The sequence below is a fragment of the Oryzias latipes genome, chromosome 13, assembly GCF_053564925.1.
Source record: "Oryzias latipes strain Hd-rR chromosome 13, Olatipes_Hd-rR_3.1".
Lineage (NCBI taxonomy): Eukaryota > Metazoa > Chordata > Actinopteri > Beloniformes > Adrianichthyidae > Oryzias > Oryzias latipes.
The window spans coordinates 8,348,449-8,370,419 of NC_136249.1; the positions used below are offsets into that span (position 1 = coordinate 8,348,449).

Consider the following 21,971-nt stretch of genomic DNA (forward strand, 5'->3'; position numbering starts at 1 on the left):
GGGAGCTGAAACACAGTGGCTATTCATTTCTATCAACATTCAAAGTTTCCTCAATACCGTAGACTGCGGAACATCCTGGTGCTACCACCAGACAAGAGTTCCACGACATTGTAACTGTTGAGTATCATGGGTCCTTACCAAGAAAAAACTTCTCAGTAGTGTAAATTCAGTTAAAAAAGGAAAGGCCGTTTTCACCAATCAATCTTTGCCTTCTGAACAGACAAGCAGTTGGTAAGAACATAGGTCTTCTTTGTATTGCACTCGCCATTGGCTTTTGTAGAGCATGTCAGGATGGCCGAGCGGTCCAAGGCGCTGCGTTTAGGTTGCAGTCTCGTAAGAGGCGTGGGTTCAAATCCCACTTCTGACAGTCAGGCTACTTCTATGCTGGCTATTGGTGTCCTCATCAATGGAACTCTGCGCTGCATTTATTCTCTGTTAACATCAACTAATAGCTTGCTTCATTTTAACTTATTCAGACAAAACTTACTTTACTTGCTCTCAACATTGTTGTCACACATGCTACAAATTAACCAAAGGCAAATCAATATGTTATCAATCTATTCATTAAAAACTCCTCCTGATATTTTGTCGTTTTTTTTCCATAAGCATTTATGGAAGTCGTTTTCAACAAATCTGGTATTCATAAAGTCATTGTTGTCTATTGCAGATATGGCTGACATATTTGTGATTACAACACTGAGCGAAGGCTACGAGTTCTTGGCTTTTTCAATTAGTCATTAGGAGTTGAAACTGGTTACCAGAGGTGACAATTACTCCCATCTTTCATTCAATCAAAGTCTGGATCTCCTATCCAGGCTGCCTTACACCTCATGTGCCAACTTGCCACTTACTTTATATGTTCCTCTGTACTTTGTTCTATTTACAATCAAATCCAAATCTTCTACCAGAGTCATAAAAATGTAAGAATGGACACAAAGAAGGAGATACGTGCTTTGAAATTGCAAAGCAAACAAAGAAGCAGCATTTAATGGGGAGCTGAAACACAGTGGCTATTCATTTCTATCAACATTCAAAGTTTCCTCAATACCGTAGACTGCGGAACATCCTGGTGCTACCACCAGACAATAGTTCCACGACATTGTAACTGTTGAGTATCATGGGTCCTTACCAAGAAAAAACTTCTCAGTAGTGTAAATTCAGTTAAAAAAGGAAAGGCCGTTTTCACCAATCAATCTTTGCCTTCTGAACAGACAAGCAGTTGGTAAGAACATAGGTCTTCTTTGTATTGCACTCGCCATTGGCTTTTGTAGAGCATGTCAGGATGGCCGAGCGGTCCAAGGCGCTGCGTTCAGGTCGCAGTCTCGTAAGAGGCGTGGGTTCAAATCCCACTTCTGACATTCAGCCAACAGTCAGGCTACTTCTATACTGGCTAATAGTGTCCTCATCAATGGAACTCTGCTCTGCATTTGTTCTCTATTAACATCACCTAATAGCTTGCTTGATTTGAACTTATTCAGACAAAACTTACTTTATTTGCTCTCAACATTGTTGTCACACATGCTACATATTAACCAAAGGCGAATCAATATCTTATCAATCTATTCATTAAAAACTCCTCCTGATATTTTGTCTGTTTTTTTCCATAAGCATTTATGGAAGTTGTTTTCAACAAATCTGGTATTCATAAAGTCATTGTTGATTATTGCAAATATGGCTGACATATTTGTGATTACAACACTGAGCGAAGGCTACAAGTTCTTGACTGTTTCACTTAGTCATTAGGAGTTGAAACTGGTTACCAGAGGTGACAATTACTCCCATCTTTCATTCAATCAAAGTCTGGATCTCCTATCCAGGCTGCCTTACACCTCATGTGCCAACTTGCCACTTTCTTTATATGTTCCTCTGTACTTTGTTCTATTTACAATCAAATCCAAATCTTCTACCAGAGTCATAAAAATGTAAGAATGGACACAAAGAAGGAGATACAGGCTTTGAAATTGCAAAGCAAACAAAGAAGCAGCATTTAATGTGGAGCTGAAACACAGTGGCTATTCATTTCTATCAACATTCAAGGTTTCTTCAATACCGTAGACTGCGGAACATCCTGGTGCTACCACCAGACAAGAGTTCCACGACATTGTAACTGTTGAGTATCATGGGTCCTTACCAAGAAAAAACTTCTCAGTAGTGTAAATTCAGTTAAAAAAGGAAAGGCCGTTTTCACCAATCAATCTTTGCCTTCTGAACAGACAAGCAGTTGTTAAGCGCATAAGTCTTCTTTGTATTGCACTCACCATTGGGTTTTTGTAGAGGATGTCAGGATGGCCGAGCGGTCCAAGGCGCTGCGTTTAGGTTGCAGTCTCGTAAGAGGCGTGGGTTCAAATCCCACTTCTGACAGTCAGGCTACTTCTATGCTGGCTATTGGTGTCCTCATCAATGGAATTCTGCGCTGCATTTATTCTCTGTTAACATCAACTAATAGCTTGCTTCATTTTAACTTATTCAGACAAAACTTACTTTACTTGCTCTCAACATTGTTGTCACACATGCTACAAATTAACCAAAGGCAAATCAATATGTTATCAATCTATTCATTAAAAACTCCTCCTGATATTTTGTCTGTTTTTTTCCATAAGCATTTATGGAAGTTGTTTTCAACAAATCTGGTATTCATAAAGTCATTGTTGTCTATTGCAGATATGGCTGACATATTTGTGATTACAACACTGAGCGAAGGCTACAATTTCTTGACTGTTTCACTTAGTCATTAGGAGTTGAAACTGGTTACCAGAGGTGACAATTACTCCCATCTTTCATTCAATCAAAGTCTGGATCTCCTATCCAGGCTGCCTTACACCTCATGTGCCAACTTGCCACTTACTTTATATGTTCCTCTGTACTTTGTTCTATTTACAATCAAATCCAAATCTTCTACCAGAGTCATAAAAATGTAAGAATGGACACAAAGAAGGAGATTCGTGCTTTGAAATTGCAAAGCAAACAAAGAAGCAGCATTTAATGTGGAGCTGAAACACAGTGGCTATTCATTTCTATCAACATTCAAAGTTTCCTCAATACCGTAGACTGCGGAACATCCTGGTGCTACCACCAGACAAGAGTTCCACGACATTGTAACTGTTGAGTATCATGGGTCCTTACCAAGAAAAAACTTCTCAGTAGTGTAAATTCAGTTAAAAAAGGAAAGGCCGTTTTCACCAATCAATCTTTGCCTTCTGAACAGACAAGCAGTTGTTAAGGGCATAGGTCTACTTTGTATTGCACTCACGATTGGGTTTTTGTAGAGGATGTCAGGATGGCCGAGCGGTCCAAGGCGCTGCGTTCAGGTCGCAGTCTCGTAAGAGGCGTGGGTTCAAATCCCACTTCTGACATTCAGCCAACAGTCAGGCTACTTCTATACTGGCTAATAGTGTCCTCATCAATGGAACTCTGCTCTGCATTTGTTCTCTATTAACATCACCTAATAGCTTGCTTGATTTGAACTTATTCAGACAAAACTTACTTTATTTGCTCTCAACATTGTTGTCACACATGCTACATATTAACCAAAGGCGAATCAATATCTTATCAATCTATTCATTAAAAACTCCTCCTGATATTTTATCTGTTTTTTTCCATAAGCATTTATGGAAGTTGTTTTCAACAAATCTGGTATTCATAAAGTCATTGTTGATTATTGCAAATATGGCTGACATATTTGTGATTACAACACTGAGCAAAGGCTACAAGTTCTTGACTGTTTCACTTAGTCATTAGGAGTTGAAACTGGTTACCAGAGGTGACAATTACTCCCATCTTTCATTCAATCAAAGTCTGGATCTCCTATCCAGGCTGCCTTACACCTCATGTGCCAACTTGCCACTTACTTTATATGTTCCTCTGTACTTTGTTCTATTTACAATCAAATCCAAATCTTCTACCAGAGTCATAAAAATGTAAGAATGGACACAAAGAAGGAGATACGTGCTTTGAAATTGCAAAGCAAACAAAGAAGCAGCATTTAATGTGGAGCTGAAACACAGTGGCTATTCATTTCTATCAACATTCAAGGTTTCTTCAATACCGTAGACTGCGGAACATCCTGGTGCTACCACCAGACAAGAGTTCCACGACATTGTAACTGTTGAGTATCATGGGTCCTTACCAAGAAAAAACTTCTCAGTAGTGTAAATTCAGTTAAAAAAGGAAAGGCCGTTTTCACCAATCAATCTTTGCCTTCTGAACAGACAAGCAGTTGTTAAGGGCATAGGTCTACTTTGTATTGCACTCACCATTGGGTTTTTGTAGAGGATGTCAGGATGGCCGAGCGGTCCAAGGCGCTGCGTTTAGGTCGCAGTCTCGTAAGAGGCGTGGGTTCAAATATTACTTCTGACAGTCAGGCTACTTCTATGCTAGCTATTGGTGTCCTCATCAATGGAACTCTGCGCTGCATTTATTCTCTGTTAACATCAACTAATAGCTTGCTTCATTTTAACTTATTCAGACAAAACTTACTTTACTTGCTCTCAACATTGTTGTCACACATGCTACAAATTAACCAAAGGCAAATCAATATGTTATCAATCTATTCATTAAAAACTCCTCCTGATATTTTGTCGTTTTTTTTCCATAAGCATTTATGGAAGTTGTTTTCAACAAATCTGGTATTCATAAAGTCATTGTTGTCTATTGCAGATATGGCTGACATATTTGTGATTACAACACTGAGCGAAGGCTACGAGTTCTTGGCTTTTTCAATTAGTCATTAGGAGTTGAAACTGGTTACCAGAGGTGACAATTACTCCCATCTTTCATTCAATCAAAGTCTGGATCTCCTATCCAGGCTGCCTTACACCTCATGTGCCAACTTGCCACTTACTTTATATGTTCCTCTGTACTTTGTTCTATTTACAATCAAATCCAAATCTTCTACCAGAGTCATAAAAATGTAAGAATGGACACAAAGAAGGAGATACGTGCTTTGAAATTGCAAAGCAAACAAAGAAGCAGCATTTAATGTGGAGCTGAAACACAGTGGCTATTCATTTCTATCAACGTTCAAAGTTTCCTCAATACCGTAGACTGCGGAACATCCTGGTGCTACCACCAGACAAGAGTTCCACGACATTGTAACTGTTGAGTATCATGGGTCCTTACCAAGAAAAAACTTCTCAGTAGTGTAAATTCAGTTAAAAAAGGAAAGGCCGTTTTCACCAATCAATCTTTGCCTTCTGAACAGACAAGCAGTTGGTAAGAAGATAGGTCTTCTTTGTATTGCACTCGCCATTGGCTTTTGTAGAGCATGTCAGGATGGCCGAGCGGTCCAAGGCGCTGCGTTCAGGTCGCAGTCTCGTAAGAGGCGTGGGTTCAAATCCCACTTCTGACATTCAGCCAACAGTCAGGCTACTTCTATACTGGCTAATAGTGTCCTCATCAATGGAACTCTGCTCTGCATTTGTTCTCTATTAACATCACCTAATAGCTTGCTTGATTTGAACTTATTCAGACAAAACTTACTTTATTTGCTCTCAACATTGTTGTCACACATGCTACATATTAACCAAAGGCGAATCAATATCTTATCAATCTATTCATTAAAAACTCCTCCTGATATTTTGTCGTTTTTTTTCCATAAGCATTTATGGAAGTCGTTTTCAACAAATCTGGTATTCATAAAGTCATTGTTGTCTATTGCAGATATGGCTGACATATTTGTGATTACAACACTGAGCGAAGGCTACGAGTTCTTGGCTTTTTCAATTAGTCATTAGGAGTTGAAACTGGTTACCAGAGGTGACAATTACTCCCATCTTTCATTCAATCAAAGTCTGGATCTCCTATCCAGGCTGCCTTACACCTCATGTGCCAACTTGCCACTTACTTTATATGTTCCTCTGTACTTTGTTCTATTTACAATCAAATCCAAATCTTCTACCAGAGTCATAAAAATGTAAGAATGGACACAAAGAAGGAGATACGTGCTTTGAAATTGCAAAGCAAACAAAGAAGCAGCATTTAATGGGGAGCTGAAACACAGTGGCTATTCATTTCTATCAACATTCAAAGTTTCCTCAATACCGTAGACTGCGGAACATCCTGGTGCTACCACCAGACAAGAGTTCCACGACATTGTAACTGTTGAGTATCATGGGTCCTTACCAAGAAAAAACTTCTCAGTAGTGTAAATTCAGTTAAAAAAGGAAAGGCCGTTTTCACCAATCAATCTTTGCCTTCTGAACAGACAAGCAGTTGGTAAGAACATAGGTCTTCTTTGTATTGCACTCGCCATTGGCTTTTGTAGAGCATGTCAGGATGGCCGAGCGGTCCAAGGCGCTGCGTTTAGGTTGCAGTCTCGTAAGAGGCGTGGGTTCAAATCCCACTTCTGACAGTCAGGCTACTTCTATGCTGGCTATTGGTGTCCTCATCAATGGAACTCTGCGCTGCATTTATTCTCTGTTAACATCAACTAATAGCTTGCTTCATTTTAACTTATTCAGACAAAACTTACTTTACTTGCTCTCAACATTGTTGTCACACATGCTACAAATTAACCAAAGGCAAATCAATATGTTATCAATCTATTCATTAAAAACTCCTCCTGATATTTTGTCGTTTTTTTTCCATAAGCATTTATGGAAGTCGTTTTCAACAAATCTGGTATTCATAAAGTCATTGTTGTCTATTGCAGATATGGCTGACATATTTGTGATTACAACACTGAGCGAAGGCTACGAGTTCTTGGCTTTTTCAATTAGTCATTAGGAGTTGAAACTGGTTACCAGAGGTGACAATTACTCCCATCTTTCATTCAATCAAAGTCTGGATCTCCTATCCAGGCTGCCTTACACCTCATGTGCCAACTTGCCACTTACTTTATATGTTCCTCTGTACTTTGTTCTATTTACAATCAAATCCAAATCTTCTACCAGAGTCATAAAAATGTAAGAATGGACACAAAGAAGGAGATACGTGCTTTGAAATTGCAAAGCAAACAAAGAAGCAGCATTTAATGGGGAGCTGAAACACAGTGGCTATTCATTTCTATCAACATTCAAAGTTTCCTCAATACCGTAGACTGCGGAACATCCTGGTGCTACCACCAGACAATAGTTCCACGACATTGTAACTGTTGAGTATCATGGGTCCTTACCAAGAAAAAACTTCTCAGTAGTGTAAATTCAGTTAAAAAAGGAAAGGCCGTTTTCACCAATCAATCTTTGCCTTCTGAACAGACAAGCAGTTGGTAAGAACATAGGTCTTCTTTGTATTGCACTCGCCATTGGCTTTTGTAGAGCATGTCAGGATGGCCGAGCGGTCCAAGGCGCTGCGTTCAGGTCGCAGTCTCGTAAGAGGCGTGGGTTCAAATCCCACTTCTGACATTCAGCCAACAGTCAGGCTACTTCTATACTGGCTAATAGTGTCCTCATCAATGGAACTCTGCTCTGCATTTGTTCTCTATTAACATCACCTAATAGCTTGCTTGATTTGAACTTATTCAGACAAAACTTACTTTATTTGCTCTCAACATTGTTGTCACACATGCTACATATTAACCAAAGGCGAATCAATATCTTATCAATCTATTCATTAAAAACTCCTCCTGATATTTTGTCTGTTTTTTTCCATAAGCATTTATGGAAGTTGTTTTCAACAAATCTGGTATTCATAAAGTCATTGTTGATTATTGCAAATATGGCTGACATATTTGTGATTACAACACTGAGCGAAGGCTACAAGTTCTTGACTGTTTCACTTAGTCATTAGGAGTTGAAACTGGTTACCAGAGGTGACAATTACTCCCATCTTTCATTCAATCAAAGTCTGGATCTCCTATCCAGGCTGCCTTACACCTCATGTGCCAACTTGCCACTTTCTTTATATGTTCCTCTGTACTTTGTTCTATTTACAATCAAATCCAAATCTTCTACCAGAGTCATAAAAATGTAAGAATGGACACAAAGAAGGAGATACAGGCTTTGAAATTGCAAAGCAAACAAAGAAGCAGCATTTAATGTGGAGCTGAAACACAGTGGCTATTCATTTCTATCAACATTCAAGGTTTCTTCAATACCGTAGACTGCGGAACATCCTGGTGCTACCACCAGACAAGAGTTCCACGACATTGTAACTGTTGAGTATCATGGGTCCTTACCAAGAAAAAACTTCTCAGTAGTGTAAATTCAGTTAAAAAAGGAAAGGCCGTTTTCACCAATCAATCTTTGCCTTCTGAACAGACAAGCAGTTGTTAAGCGCATAAGTCTTCTTTGTATTGCACTCACCATTGGGTTTTTGTAGAGGATGTCAGGATGGCCGAGCGGTCCAAGGCGCTGCGTTTAGGTTGCAGTCTCGTAAGAGGCGTGGGTTCAAATCCCACTTCTGACAGTCAGGCTACTTCTATGCTGGCTATTGGTGTCCTCATCAATGGAATTCTGCGCTGCATTTATTCTCTGTTAACATCAACTAATAGCTTGCTTCATTTTAACTTATTCAGACAAAACTTACTTTACTTGCTCTCAACATTGTTGTCACACATGCTACAAATTAACCAAAGGCAAATCAATATGTTATCAATCTATTCATTAAAAACTCCTCCTGATATTTTGTCTGTTTTTTTCCATAAGCATTTATGGAAGTTGTTTTCAACAAATCTGGTATTCATAAAGTCATTGTTGTCTATTGCAGATATGGCTGACATATTTGTGATTACAACACTGAGCGAAGGCTACAATTTCTTGACTGTTTCACTTAGTCATTAGGAGTTGAAACTGGTTACCAGAGGTGACAATTACTCCCATCTTTCATTCAATCAAAGTCTGGATCTCCTATCCAGGCTGCCTTACACCTCATGTGCCAACTTGCCACTTACTTTATATGTTCCTCTGTACTTTGTTCTATTTACAATCAAATCCAAATCTTCTACCAGAGTCATAAAAATGTAAGAATGGACACAAAGAAGGAGATACGTGCTTTGAAATTGCAAAGCAAACAAAGAAGCAGCATTTAATGTGGAGCTGAAACACAGTGGCTATTCATTTCTATCAACATTCAAAGTTTCCTCAATACCGTAGACTGCGGAACATCCTGGTGCTACCACCAGACAAGAGTTCCACGACATTGTAACTGTTGAGTATCATGGGTCCTTACCAAGAAAAAACTTCTCAGTAGTGTAAATTCAGTTAAAAAAGGAAAGGCCGTTTTCACCAATCAATCTTTGCCTTCTGAACAGACAAGCAGTTGGTAAGAACATAGGTCTTCTTTGTATTGCACTCGCCATTGGCTTTTGTAGAGCATGTCAGGATGGCCGAGCGGTCCAAGGCGCTGCGTTCAGGTCGCAGTCTCGTAAGAAGCGTGGGTTCAAATCCCACTTCTGACATTCAGCCAACAGTCAGGCTACTTCTATACTGGCTATTGGTGTCCTCATCAATGGAACTCTGCTCTGCATTTATTCTCTGTTAACATCAACTAATAGCTTGCTTCATTTTAACTTATTCAGACAAAACTTACTTTACTTGCTCTCAACATTGTTGTCACACATACTACATATTAACCAAAGGCAAATCAATATGTTATCAATCTATTCATTAAAAACTCCTCCTGATATTTTGTCGTTTTTTTTCCATAAGCATTTATGGAAGTTGTTTTCAACAAATCTGGTATTCATAAAGTCATTGTTGTCTATTGCAGATATGGCTGACATATTTGTGATTACAACACTGAGCGAAGGCTACGAGTTCTTGGCTTTTTCAATTAGTCATTAGGAGTTGAAACTGGTTACCAGAGGTGACAATTACTCCCATCTTTCATTCAATCAAAGTCTGGATCTCCTATCCAGGCTGCCTTACACCTCATGTGCCAACTTGCCACTTACTTTATATGTTCCTCTGTACTTTGTTCTATTTACAATCAAATCCAAATCTTCTACCAGAGTCATAAAAATGTAAGAATGGACACAAAGAAGGAGATACGTGCTTTGAAATTGCAAAGCAAACAAAGAAGCAGCATTTAATGTGGAGCTGAAACACAGTGGCTATTCATTTCTATCAACATTCAAAGTTTCCTCAATACCGTAGACTGCGGAACATCCTGGTGCTACCACCAGACAAGAGTTCCACGACATTGTAACTGTTGAGTATCATGGGTCCTTACCAAGAAAAAACTTCTCAGTAGTGTAAATTCAGTTAAAAAAGGAAAGGCCGTTTTCACCAATCAATCTTTGCCTTCTGAACAGACAAGCAGTTGTTAAGCGCATAGGTCTTCTTTGTATTGCACTCACCATTGGGTTTTTGTAGAGGATGTCAGGATGGCCGAGCGGTCCAAGGCGCTGCGTTTAGGTCGCAGTCTCGTAAGAGGCGTGGGTTCAAATCCCACTTCTGACAGTCAGGCTACTTCTATGCTGGTTATTGGTGTCCTCATCAATGGAACTCTGCGCTGCATTTATTCTCTGTTAACATCAACTAATAGCTTGCTTCATTTTAACTTATTCAGACAAAACTTACTTTACTTGCTCTCAACATTGTTGTCACACATGCTACTAATTAACCAAAGGCAAATCAATATGTTATCAATCTATTCATTAAAAACTCCTCCTGATATTTTGTCTGTTTTTTTCCATAAGCATTTATGGAAGTTGTTTTCAACAAATCTGGTATTCATAAAGTCATTGTTGTCTATTGCAGATATGGCTGACATATTTGTGATTACAACACTGAGCGAAGGCTACGAGTTCTTGACTGTTTCACTTAGTCATTAGGAGTTGAAACTGGTTACCAGAGGTGACAATTACTCCCATCTTTCATTCAATCAAAGTCTGGATCTCCTATCCAGGCTGCCTTACACCTCATGTGCCAACTTGCCACTTACTTTATATGTTCCTCTGTACTTTGTTCTATTTACAATCAAATCCAAATCTTCTACCAGAGTCATAAAAATGTAAGAATGGACACAAAGAAGGAGATACGTGCTTTGAAATTGCAAAGCAAACAAAGAAGCAGCATTTAATGTGGAGCTGAAACACAGTGGCTATTCATTTCTATCAACATTCAAAGTTTCCTCAATACCGTAGATTGCGGAACATCCTGGTGCTACCACCAGACAAGAGTTCCACGACATTGTAACTGTTGAGTATCATGGGTCCTTACCAAGAAAAAACTTCTCAGTAGTGTAAATTCAGTTAAAAAAGGAAAGGCCGTTTTCACCAATCAATCTTTGCCTTCTGAACAGACAAGCAGTTGGTAAGAACATAGGTCTTCTTTGTATTGCACTCGCCATTGGCTTTTGTAGAGCATGTCAGGATGGCCGAGCGGTCCAAGGCGCTGCGTTCAGGTCGCAGTCTCGTAAGAGGCGTGGGTTCAAATCCCACTTCTGACAGACAGGCTACTTCTATGCTGGCTATTGGTGTCCTCATCAATGGAACTCTGCGCTGCATTTATTCTCTGTTAACATCAACTAATAGCTTGCTTCATTTTAACTTATTCAGACAAAACTTACTTTACTTGCTCTCAACATTGTTGTCACACATGCTACAAATTAACCAAAGGCAAATCATTATGTTATCAATCTATTCATTAAAAACTCCTCCTGATATTTTGTCGTTTTTTTTCCATAAGCATTTATGGAAGTTGTTTTCAACAAATCTGGTATTCATAAAGTCATTGTTGTCTATTGCAGATATGGCTGACATATTTGTGATTACAACACTGAGCGAAGGCTACGAGTTCTTGGCTTTTTCAATTAGTCATTAGGAGTTGAAACTGGTTACCAGAGGTGACAATTACTCCCATCTTTCATTCAATCAAAGTCTGGATCTCCTATCCAGGCTGCCTTACACCTCATGTGCCAACTTGCCACTTACTTTATATGTTCCTCTGTACTTTGTTCTATTTACAATCAAATCCAAATCTTCTACCAGAGTCATAAAAATGTAAGAATGGACACAAAGAAGGAGATACGTGCTTTGAAATTGCAAAGCAAACAAAGAAGCAGCATTTAATGGGGAGCTGAAACACAGTGGCTATTCATTTCTATCAACATTCAAAGTTTCCTCAATACCGTAGACTGCGGAACATCCTGGTGCTACCACCAGACAAGAGTTCCACGACATTGTAACTGTTGAGTATCATGGGTCCTTACCAAGAAAAAACTTCTCAGTAGTGTAAATTCAGTTAAAAAAGGAAAGGCCGTTTTCACCAATCAATCTTTGCCTTCTGAACAGACAAGCAGTTGGTAAGAACATAGGTCTTCTTTGTATTGCACTCGCCATTGGCTTTTGTAGAGCATGTCAGGATGGCCGAGCGGTCCAAGGCGCTGCGTTCAGGTCGCAGTCTCGTAAGAGGCGTGGGTTCAAATCCCACTTCTGACATTCAGCCAACAGTCAGGCTACTTCTATACTGGCTATTGGTGTCCTCATCAATGGAACTCTGCTCTGCATTTATTCTCTGTTAACATCAACTAATAGCTTGCTTCATTTTAACTTATTCAGACAAAACTTACTTTACTTGCTCTCAACATTGTTGTCACACATACTACATATTAACCAAAGGCAAATCAATATGTTATCAATCTATTCATTAAAAACTCCTCCTGATATTTTGTCGTTTTTTTTCCATAAGCATTTATGGAAGTTGTTTTCAACAAATCTGTTATTCATAAAGTCATTGTTGATTATTGCAAATATGGCTGACATATTTGTGATTACAACACTGAGCGAAGGCTACAAGTTCTTGACTGTTTCACTTAGTCATTAGGAGTTGAAACTGGTTACCAGAGGTGACAATTACTCCCATCTTTCATTCAATCAAAGTCTGGATCTCCTATCCAGGCTGCCTTACACCTCATGTGCCAACTTGCCACTTACTTTATATGTTCCTCTGTACTTTTTTCTATTTACAATCAAATCCAAATCTTCTACCAGAGTCATAAAAATGTAAGAATGGACACAAAGAAGGAGATACGTGCTTTGAAATTGCAAAGCAAACAAAGAAGCAGCATTTAATGTGGAGCTGAAACACAGTGGCTATTCATTTCTATCAACATTCAAAGTTTCCTCAATACCGTAGACTGCGGAACATCCTGGTGCTACCACCAGACAAGAGTTCCACGACATTGTAACTGTTGAGTATCATGGGTCCTTACCAAGAAAAAACTTCTCAGTAGTGTAAATTCAGTTAAAAAAGGAAAGGCCGTTTTCACCAATCAATCTTTGCCTTCTGAACAGACAAGCAGTTGTTAAGCGCATAGGTCTTCTTTGTATTGCACTCACCATTGGGTTTTTGTAGAGGATGTCAGGATGGCCGAGCGGTCCAAGGCGCTGCGTTTAGGTCGCAGTCTCGTAAGAGGCGTGGGTTCAAATCCCACTTCTGACAGTCAGGCTACTTCTATGCTGGCTATTGGTGTCCTCATCAATGGAACTCTGCGCTGCATTTATTCTCTGTTAACATCAACTAATAGCTTGCTTCATTTTAACTTATTCAGACAAAACTTACTTTACTTGCTCTCAACATTGTTGTCACACATGCTACAAATTAACCAAAGGCAAATCAATATGTTATCAATCTATTCATTAAAAACTCCTCCTGATATTTTGTCTGTTATTTTCCATAAGCATTTATGGAAGTTGTTTTCAACAAATCTGGTATTCATAAAGTCATTGTTGTCTATTGCAGATATGGCTGACATATTTGTGATTACAACACTGAGCGAAGGCTACGAGTTCTTGACTGTTTCACTTAGTCATTAGGAGTTGAAACTGGTTACCAGAGGTGACAATTACTCCCATCTTTCATTCAATCAAAGTCTGGATCTCCTATCCAGGCTGCCTTACACCTCATGTGCCAACTTGCCACTTATTTTATATGTTCCTCTGTACTTTGTTCTATTTACAATCAAATCCAAATCTTCTACCAGAGTCATAAAAATGTAAGAATGGACACAAAGAAGGAGATACGTGCTTTGAAATTGCAAAGCAAACAAAGAAGCAGCATTTAATGTGGAGCTGAAACACAGTGGCTATTCATTTCTATCAACATTCAAGGTTTCTTCAATACCGTAGACTGCGGAACATCCTGGTGCTACCACCAGACAAGAGTTCCACGACATTGTAACTGTTGAGTATCATGGGTCCTTACCAAGAAAAAACTTCTCAGTAGTGTAAATTCAGTTAAAAAAGGAAAGGCCGTTTTCACCAATCAATCTTTGCCTTCTGAACAGACAAGCAGTTGTTAAGCGCATAGGTCTTCTTTGTATTGCACTCACCATTGGGTTTTTGTAGAGGATGTCAAGATGGCCGAGCGGTCCAAGGCGCTGCGTTTAGGTTGCAGTCTCGTAAGAGGCGTGGGTTCAAATCCCACTTCTGACAGTCAGGCTACTTCTATGCTGGCTATTGGTGTCCTCATCAATGGAACTCTGCGCTGCATTTATTCTCTGCTAACATCAACTAATAGCTTGCTTCATTTTAACTTATTCAGACAAAACTTACTTTACTTGCTCTCAACATTGTTGTCACACATGCTACAAATTAACCAAAGGCAAATCAATATGTTATCAATCTATTCATTAAAAACTCCTCCTGATATTTTGTCGTTTTTTTTCCATAAGCATTTATGGAAGTTGTTTTCAACAAATCTGGTATTCATAAAGTCATTGTTGTCTATTGCAGATATGGCTGACATATTTGTGATTACAACACTGAGCGAAGGCTACGAGTTCTTGGCTTTTTCAATTAGTCATTAGGAGTTGAAACTGGTTACCAGAGGTGACAATTACTCCCATCTTTCATTCAATCAAAGTCTGGATCTCCTATCCAGGCTGCCTTACACCTCATGTGCCAACTTGCCACTTACTTTATATGTTCCTCTGTACTTTGTTCTATTTACAATCAAATCCAAATCTTCTACCAGAGTCATAAAAATGTAAGAATGGACACAAAGAAGGAGATACGTGCTTTGAAATTGCAAAGCAAACAAAGAAGCAGCATTTAATGTGGAGCTGAAACACAGTGGCTATTCATTTCTATCAACATTCAAAGTTTCCTCAATACCGTAGACTGCGGAACATCCTGGTGCTACCACCAGACAAGAGTTCCACGACATTGTAACTGTTGAGTATCATGGGTCCTTACCAAGAAAAAACTTCTCAGTAGTGTAAATTCAGTTAAAAAAGGAAAGGCCGTTTTCACCAATCAATCTTTGCCTTCTGAACAGACAAGCAGTTGGTAAGAACATAGGTCTTCTTTGTATTGCACTCGCCATTGGCTTTTGTAGAGCATGTCAGGATGGCCGAGCGGTCCAAGGCGCTGCGTTCAGGTCGCAGTCTCGTAAGAGGCGTGGGTTCAAATCCCACTTCTGACATTCAGCCAACAGTCAGGCTACTTCTATACTGGCTATTGGTGTCCTCATCAATGGAACTCTGCTCTGCATTTATTCTCTGTTAACATCAACTAATAGCTTGCTTCATTTTAACTTATTCAGACAAAACTTACTTTACTTGCTCTCAACATTGTTGTCACACATACTACATATTAACCAAAGGCAAATCAATATGTTATCAATCTATTCATTAAAAACTCCTCCTGATATTTTGTCGTTTTTTTTCCATAAGCATTTATGGAAGTTGTTTTCAACAAATCTGTTATTCATAAAGTCATTGTTGATTATTGCAAATATGGCTGACATATTTGTGATTACAACACTGAGCGAAGGCTACAAGTTCTTGACTGTTTCACTTAGTCATTAGGAGTTGAAACTGGTTACCAGAGGTGACAATTACTCCCATCTTTCATTCAATCAAAGTCTGGATCTCCTATCCAGGCTGCCTTACACCTCATGTGCCAACTTGCCACTTACTTTATATGTTCCTCTGTACTTTTTTCTATTTACAATCAAATCCAAATCTTCTACCAGAGTCATAAAAATGTAAGAATGGACACAAAGAAGGAGATACGTGCTTTGAAATTGCAAAGCAAACAAAGAAGCAGCATTTAATGTGGAGCTGAAACACAGTGGCTATTCATTTCTATCAACATTCAAGGTTTCTTCAATACCGTAGACTGCGGAACATCCTGGTGCTACCACCAGACAAGAGTTCCACGACATTGTAACTGTTGAGTATCATGGGTCCTTACCAAGAAAAAACTTCTCAGTAGTGTAAATTCAGTTAAAAAAGGAAAGGCCGTTTTCACCAATCAATCTTTGCCTTCTGAACAGACAAGCAGTTGTTAAGCGCATAGGTCTTCTTTGTATTGCACTCACCATTGGGTTTTTGTAGAGGATGTCAAGATGGCCGAGCGGTCCAAGGCGCTGCGTTTAGGTTGCAGTCTCGTAAGAGGCGTGGGTTCAAATCCCACTTCTGACAGTCAGGCTACTTCTATGCTGGCTATTGGTGTCCTCATCAATGGAACTCTGCGCTGCATTTATTCTCTGCTAACATCAACTAATAGCTTGCTTCATTTTAACTTATTCAGACAAAACTTACTTTACTTGCTCTCAACATTGTTGTCACACATGCTACAAATTAACCAAAGGCAAATCAATATGTTATCAATCTATTCATTAAAAACTCCTCCTGATATTTTGTCGTTTTTTTTCCATAAGCATTTATGGAAGTTGTTTTCAACAAATCTGGTATTCATAAAGTCATTGTTGTCTATTGCAGATATGGCTGACATATTTGTGATTACAACACTGAGCGAAGGCTACGAGTTCTTGGCTTTTTCAATTAGTCATTAGGAGTTGAAACTGGTTACCAGAGGTGACAATTACTCCCATCTTTCATTCAATCAAAGTCTGGATCTCCTATCCAGGCTGCCTTACACCTCATGTGCCAACTTGCCACTTACTTTATATGTTCCTCTGTACTTTGTTCTATTTACAATCAAATCCAAATCTTCTACCAGAGTCATAAAAATGTAAGAATGGACACAAAGAAGGAGATACGTGCTTTGAAATTGCAAAGCAAACAAAGAAGCAGCATTTAATGTGGAGCTGAAACACAGTGGCTATTCATTTCTATCAACATTCAAAGTTTCCTCAATACCGTAGACTGCGGAACATCCTGGTGCTACCACCAGACAAGAGTTCCACGACATTGTAACTGTTGAGTATCATGGGTCCTTACCAAGAAAAAACTTCTCAGTAGTGTAAATTCAGTTAAAAAAGGAAAGGCCGTTTTCACCAATCAATCTTTGCCTTCTGAACAGACAAGCAGTTGGTAAGAACATAGGTCTTCTTTGTATTGCACTCGCCATTGGCTTTTGTAGAGCATGTCAGGATGGCCGAGCGGTCCAAGGCGCTGCGTTCAGGTCGCAGTCTCGTAAGAGGCGTGGGTTCAAATCCCACTTCTGACATTCAGCCAACAGTCAGGCTACTTCTATACTGGCTATTGGTGTCCTCATCAATGGAACTCTGCTCTGCATTTATTCTCTGTTAACATCAACTAATAGCTTGCTTCATTTTAACTTATTCAGACAAAACTTACTTTACTTGCTCTCAACATTGTTGTCACACATACTACATATTAACCAAAGGCAAATCAATATGTTATCAATCTATTCATTAAAAACTCCTCCTGATATTTTGTCGTTTTTTTTCCATAAGCATTTATGGAAGTTGTTTTCAACAAATCTGTTATTCATAAAGTCATTGTTGATTATTGCAAATATGGCTGACATATTTGTGATTACAACACTGAGCGAAGGCTACAAGTTCTTGACTGTTTCACTTAGTCATTAGGAGTTGAAACTGGTTACCAGAGGTGACAATTACTCCCATCTTTCATTCAATCAAAGTCTGGATCTCCTATCCAGGCTGCCTTACACCTCATGTGCCAACTTGCCACTTACTTTATATGTTCCTCTGTACTTTTTTCTATTTACAATCAAATCCAAATCTTCTACCAGAGTCATAAAAATGTAAGAATGGACACAAAGAAGGAGATACGTGCTTTGAAATTGCAAAGCAAACAAAGAAGCAGCATTTAATGTGGAGCTGAAACACAGTGGCTATTCATTTCTATCAACATTCAAAGTTTCCTCAATACCGTAGACTGCGGAACATCCTGGTGCTACCACCAGACAAGAGTTCCACGACATTGTAACTGTTGAGTATCATGGGTCCTTACCAAGAAAAAACTTCTCAGTAGTGTAAATTCAGTTAAAAAAGGAAAGGCCGTTTTCACCAATCAATCTTTGCCTTCTGAACAGACAAGCAGTTGTTAAGCGCATAGGTCTTCTTTGTATTGCACTCACCATTGGGTTTTTGTAGAGGATGTCAGGATGGCCGAGCGGTCCAAGGCGCTGCGTTTAGGTCGCAGTCTCGTAAGAGGCGTGGGTTCAAATCCCACTTCTGACAGTCAGGCTACTTCTATGCTGGCTATTGGTGTCCTCATCAATGGAACTCTGCGCTGCATTTATTCTCTGTTAACATCAACTAATAGCTTGCTTCATTTTAACTTATTCAGACAAAACTTACTTTACTTGCTCTCAACATTGTTGTCACACATGCTACAAATTAACCAAAGGCAAATCAATATGTTATCAATCTATTCATTAAAAACTCCTCCTGATATTTTGTCTGTTATTTTCCATAAGCATTTATGGAAGTTGTTTTCAACAAATCTGGTATTCATAAAGTCATTGTTGTCTATTGCAGATATGGCTGACATATTTGTGATTACAACACTGAGCGAAGGCTACGAGTTCTTGACTGTTTCACTTAGTCATTAGGAGTTGAAACTGGTTACCAGAGGTGACAATTACTCCCATCTTTCATTCAATCAAAGTCTGGATCTCCTATCCAGGCTGCCTTACACCTCATGTGCCAACTTGCCACTTACTTTATATGTTCCTCTGTACTTTGTTCTATTTACAATCAAATCCAAATCTTCTACCAGAGTCATAAAAATGTAAGAATGGACACAAAGAAGGAGATACGTGCTTTGAAATTGCAAAGCAAACAAAGAAGCAGCATTTAATGTGGAGCTGAAACACAGTGGCTATTCATTTCTATCAACATTCAAGGTTTCCTCAATACCGTAGATTGCGGAACATCCTGGTGCTACCACCAGACAAGAGTTCCACGACATTGTAACTGTTGAGTATCATGGGTCCTTACCAAGAAAAAACTTCTCAGTAGTGTAAATTCAGTTAAAAAAGGAAAGGCCGTTTTCACCAATCAATCTTTGCCTTCTGAACAGACAAGCAGTTGTTAAGCGCATAGGTCTTCTTTGTATTGCACTCACCATTGGGTTTTTGTAGAGGATGTCAGGATGGCCGAGCGGTCCAAGGCGCTGCGTTTAGGTCGCAGTCTCGTAAGAGGCGTGGGTTCAAATCCCACTTCTGACAGTCAAGCTACTTCTATACTGGCTAATAGTGTCCTCATCAATGGAACTCTGCTCTGCATTTGTTCTCTATTAACATCACCTAATAGCTTGCTTGATTTGAACTTATTCAGACAAAACTTACTTTACTTGCTCTCAACATTGTTGTCACACATGCTACATATTAACTAAAGGCAAATCAATATGTTATCAATCTATTCATTAAAAACTCCTCCTGATATTTTGTCGTTTTTTTTCCATAAGCATTTATGGAAGTTGTTTTCAACAAATCTGGTATTCATAAAGTCATTGTTGATTATTGCAGATATGGCTGACATATTTGTGATTACAACACTGAGCGAAGGCTACGAGTTCTTGGCTTTTTCAATTAGTCATTAGGAGTTGAAACTGGTTACCAGAGGTGACAATTACTCCCATCTTTCATTCAATCAAAGTCTGGATCTCCTATCCAGGCTGCCTTACACCTCATGTGCCAACTTGCCACTTACTTTATATGTTCCTCTGTACTTTGTTCTATTTACAATCAAATCCAAATCTTCTACCAGAGTCATAAAAATGTAAGAATGGACACAAAGAAGGAGATACGTGCTTTGAAATTGCAAAGCAAACAAAGAAGCAGCATTTAATGTGGAGCTGAAACACAGTGGCTATTCATTTCTATCAACATTCAAAGTTTCCTCAATACCGTAGACTGCGGAACATCCTGGTGCTACCACCAGACAAGAGTTCCACGACATTGTAACTGTTGAGTATCATGGGTCCTTACCAAGAAAAAACTTCTCAGTAGTGTAAATTCAGTTAAAAAAGGAAAGGCCGTTTTCACCAATCAATCTTTGCCTTCTGAACAGACAAGCAGTTGGTAAGAACATAGGTCTTCTTTGTATTGCACTCGCCATTGGCTTTTTGAGAGCATGTCAGGATGGCCGAGCGGTCCAAGGCGCTGCGTTCAGGTCGCAGTCTCGTAAGAGGCGTGGGTTCAAATCCCACTTCTGACATTCAGCCAACAGTCAGGCTACTTCTATACTGGCTAATAGTGTCCTCATCAATGGAACTCTGCTCTGCATTTGTTCTCTATTAACATCACCTAATAGCTTGCTTGATTTGAACTTATTCAGACAAAACTTACTTTATTTGCTCTCAACATTGTTGTCACACATGCTACATATTAACCAAAGGCGAATCAATATCTTATCAATCTATTCATTAAAAACTCCTCCTGATATTTTGTCTGTTTTTTTCCATAAGCATTTATGGAAGTTGTTTTCAACAAATCTGTTATTCATAAAGTCATTGTTGATTATTGCAAATATGGCTGACATATTTGTGATTACAACACTGGGGGAAGGCTACAAGTTCTTGACTGTTTCACTTAGTCATTAGGAGTTGAAACTGGTTACCAGAGGTGACAATTACTCCCATCTTTCATTCAATCAAAGTCTGGATCTCCTATCCAGGCTGCCTTACACCTCATGTGCCAACTTGCCACTTACTTTATATGTTCCTCTGTACTTTGTTCTATTTACAATCAAATCCAAATCTTCTACCAGAGTCATAAAAATGTAAGAATGGACACAAAGAAGGAGATACGTGCTTTGAAATTGCAAAGCAAACAAAGAAGCAGCATTTAATGTGGAGCTGAAACACAGTGGCTATTCATTTCTATCAACATTCAAAGTTTCCTCAATACCGTAGACTGCGGAACATCCTGGTGCTACCACCAGACAAGAGTTCCACGACATTGTAACTGTTGAGTATCATGGGTCCTTACCAAGAAAAAACTTCTCAGTAGTGTAAATTCAGTTAAAAAAGGAAAGGCCGTTTTCACCAATCAATCTTTGCCTTCTGAACAGACAAGCAGTTGTTAAGCGCATAGGTCTTCTTTGTATTGCACTCACCATTGGGTTTTTGTAGAGGATGTCAGGATGGCCGAGCGGTCCAAGGCGCTGCGTTTAGGTCGCAGTCTCGTAAGAGGCGTGGGTTCAAATCCCACTTCTGACAGTCAGGCTACTTCTATGCTGGCTATTGGTGTCCTCATCAATGGAACTCTGCGCTGCATTTATTCTCTGTTAACATCAACTAATAGCTTGCTTCATTTTAACTTATTCAGACAAAACTTACTTTACTTGCTCTCAACATTGTTGTCACACATGCTACAAATTAACCAAAGGCAAATCAATATGTTATCAATCTATTCATTAAAAACTCCTCCTGATATTTTGTCTGTTTTTTTCCATAAGCATTTATGGAAGTTGTTTTCAACAAATCTGGTATTCATAAAGTCATTGTTGTCTATTGCAGATATGGCTGACATATTTGTGATTACAACACTGAGCGAAGGCTACGAGTTCTTGACTGTTTCACTTAGTCATTAGGAGTTGAAACTGGTTACCAGAGGTGACAATTACTCCCATTTTTCATTCAATCAAAGTCTGGATCTCCTATCCAGGCTGCCTTACACCTCATGTGCCAACTTGCCACTTACTTTATATGTTCCTCTGTACTTTGTTCTATTTACAATCAAATCCAAATCTTCTACCAGAGTCATAAAAATGTAAGAATGGACACAAAGAAGGAGATACGTGCTTTGAAATTGCAAAGCAAACAAAGAAGCAGCATTTAATGTGGAGCTGAAACACAGTGGCTATTCATTTCTATCAACATTCAAAGTTTCCTCAATACCG

At 39.1% G+C, this 21,971-nt stretch overlaps 21 non-coding genes across 21 annotated transcripts; all 21 read left to right on the top strand.

Annotated features, from left to right (window-relative positions):
- The first annotated feature begins 285 nt into the window (after positions 1-285).
- trnal-uag (transfer RNA leucine (anticodon UAG)) lies at positions 286-367 on the top strand. Its single transcript has one exon. It is a non-coding gene; the product is annotated as a tRNA-Leu (tRNA).
- A 909-nt stretch (positions 368-1,276) lies between these two features.
- trnal-cag (transfer RNA leucine (anticodon CAG)) lies at positions 1,277-1,358 on the top strand. The gene has a single exon. It is a non-coding gene; the product is annotated as a tRNA-Leu (tRNA).
- Positions 1,359-2,279: 921 nt separating this feature from the next.
- On the top strand, positions 2,280-2,361 carry trnal-uag (transfer RNA leucine (anticodon UAG)). Its single transcript has one exon. It is a non-coding gene; the product is annotated as a tRNA-Leu (tRNA).
- Positions 2,362-3,271: 910 nt separating this feature from the next.
- trnal-cag (transfer RNA leucine (anticodon CAG)) lies at positions 3,272-3,353 on the top strand. The gene has a single exon. It is a non-coding gene; the product is annotated as a tRNA-Leu (tRNA).
- Positions 3,354-5,265: 1,912 nt separating this feature from the next.
- On the top strand, positions 5,266-5,347 carry trnal-cag (transfer RNA leucine (anticodon CAG)). The gene has a single exon. It is a non-coding gene; the product is annotated as a tRNA-Leu (tRNA).
- Positions 5,348-6,267: 920 nt separating this feature from the next.
- trnal-uag (transfer RNA leucine (anticodon UAG)) lies at positions 6,268-6,349 on the top strand. Its single transcript has one exon. It is a non-coding gene; the product is annotated as a tRNA-Leu (tRNA).
- A 909-nt stretch (positions 6,350-7,258) lies between these two features.
- Positions 7,259-7,340, top strand: trnal-cag (transfer RNA leucine (anticodon CAG)). Its single transcript has one exon. It is a non-coding gene; the product is annotated as a tRNA-Leu (tRNA).
- A 921-nt stretch (positions 7,341-8,261) lies between these two features.
- trnal-uag (transfer RNA leucine (anticodon UAG)) lies at positions 8,262-8,343 on the top strand. Its single transcript has one exon. It is a non-coding gene; the product is annotated as a tRNA-Leu (tRNA).
- A 909-nt stretch (positions 8,344-9,252) lies between these two features.
- Positions 9,253-9,334, top strand: trnal-cag (transfer RNA leucine (anticodon CAG)). Its single transcript has one exon. It is a non-coding gene; the product is annotated as a tRNA-Leu (tRNA).
- A 921-nt stretch (positions 9,335-10,255) lies between these two features.
- trnal-uag (transfer RNA leucine (anticodon UAG)) lies at positions 10,256-10,337 on the top strand. Its single transcript has one exon. It is a non-coding gene; the product is annotated as a tRNA-Leu (tRNA).
- Positions 10,338-11,246: 909 nt separating this feature from the next.
- Positions 11,247-11,328, top strand: trnal-cag (transfer RNA leucine (anticodon CAG)). Its single transcript has one exon. It is a non-coding gene; the product is annotated as a tRNA-Leu (tRNA).
- A 909-nt stretch (positions 11,329-12,237) lies between these two features.
- Positions 12,238-12,319, top strand: trnal-cag (transfer RNA leucine (anticodon CAG)). The gene has a single exon. It is a non-coding gene; the product is annotated as a tRNA-Leu (tRNA).
- A 921-nt stretch (positions 12,320-13,240) lies between these two features.
- trnal-uag (transfer RNA leucine (anticodon UAG)) lies at positions 13,241-13,322 on the top strand. The gene has a single exon. It is a non-coding gene; the product is annotated as a tRNA-Leu (tRNA).
- Positions 13,323-14,232: 910 nt separating this feature from the next.
- Positions 14,233-14,314, top strand: trnal-uag (transfer RNA leucine (anticodon UAG)). The gene has a single exon. It is a non-coding gene; the product is annotated as a tRNA-Leu (tRNA).
- Positions 14,315-15,223: 909 nt separating this feature from the next.
- Positions 15,224-15,305, top strand: trnal-cag (transfer RNA leucine (anticodon CAG)). Its single transcript has one exon. It is a non-coding gene; the product is annotated as a tRNA-Leu (tRNA).
- A 921-nt stretch (positions 15,306-16,226) lies between these two features.
- Positions 16,227-16,308, top strand: trnal-uag (transfer RNA leucine (anticodon UAG)). The gene has a single exon. It is a non-coding gene; the product is annotated as a tRNA-Leu (tRNA).
- Positions 16,309-17,217: 909 nt separating this feature from the next.
- On the top strand, positions 17,218-17,299 carry trnal-cag (transfer RNA leucine (anticodon CAG)). The gene has a single exon. It is a non-coding gene; the product is annotated as a tRNA-Leu (tRNA).
- A 921-nt stretch (positions 17,300-18,220) lies between these two features.
- Positions 18,221-18,302, top strand: trnal-uag (transfer RNA leucine (anticodon UAG)). Its single transcript has one exon. It is a non-coding gene; the product is annotated as a tRNA-Leu (tRNA).
- A 910-nt stretch (positions 18,303-19,212) lies between these two features.
- Positions 19,213-19,294, top strand: trnal-uag (transfer RNA leucine (anticodon UAG)). The gene has a single exon. It is a non-coding gene; the product is annotated as a tRNA-Leu (tRNA).
- A 909-nt stretch (positions 19,295-20,203) lies between these two features.
- On the top strand, positions 20,204-20,285 carry trnal-cag (transfer RNA leucine (anticodon CAG)). The gene has a single exon. It is a non-coding gene; the product is annotated as a tRNA-Leu (tRNA).
- Positions 20,286-21,206: 921 nt separating this feature from the next.
- On the top strand, positions 21,207-21,288 carry trnal-uag (transfer RNA leucine (anticodon UAG)). Its single transcript has one exon. It is a non-coding gene; the product is annotated as a tRNA-Leu (tRNA).
- The last annotated feature ends 683 nt before the right edge of the window (positions 21,289-21,971 follow it).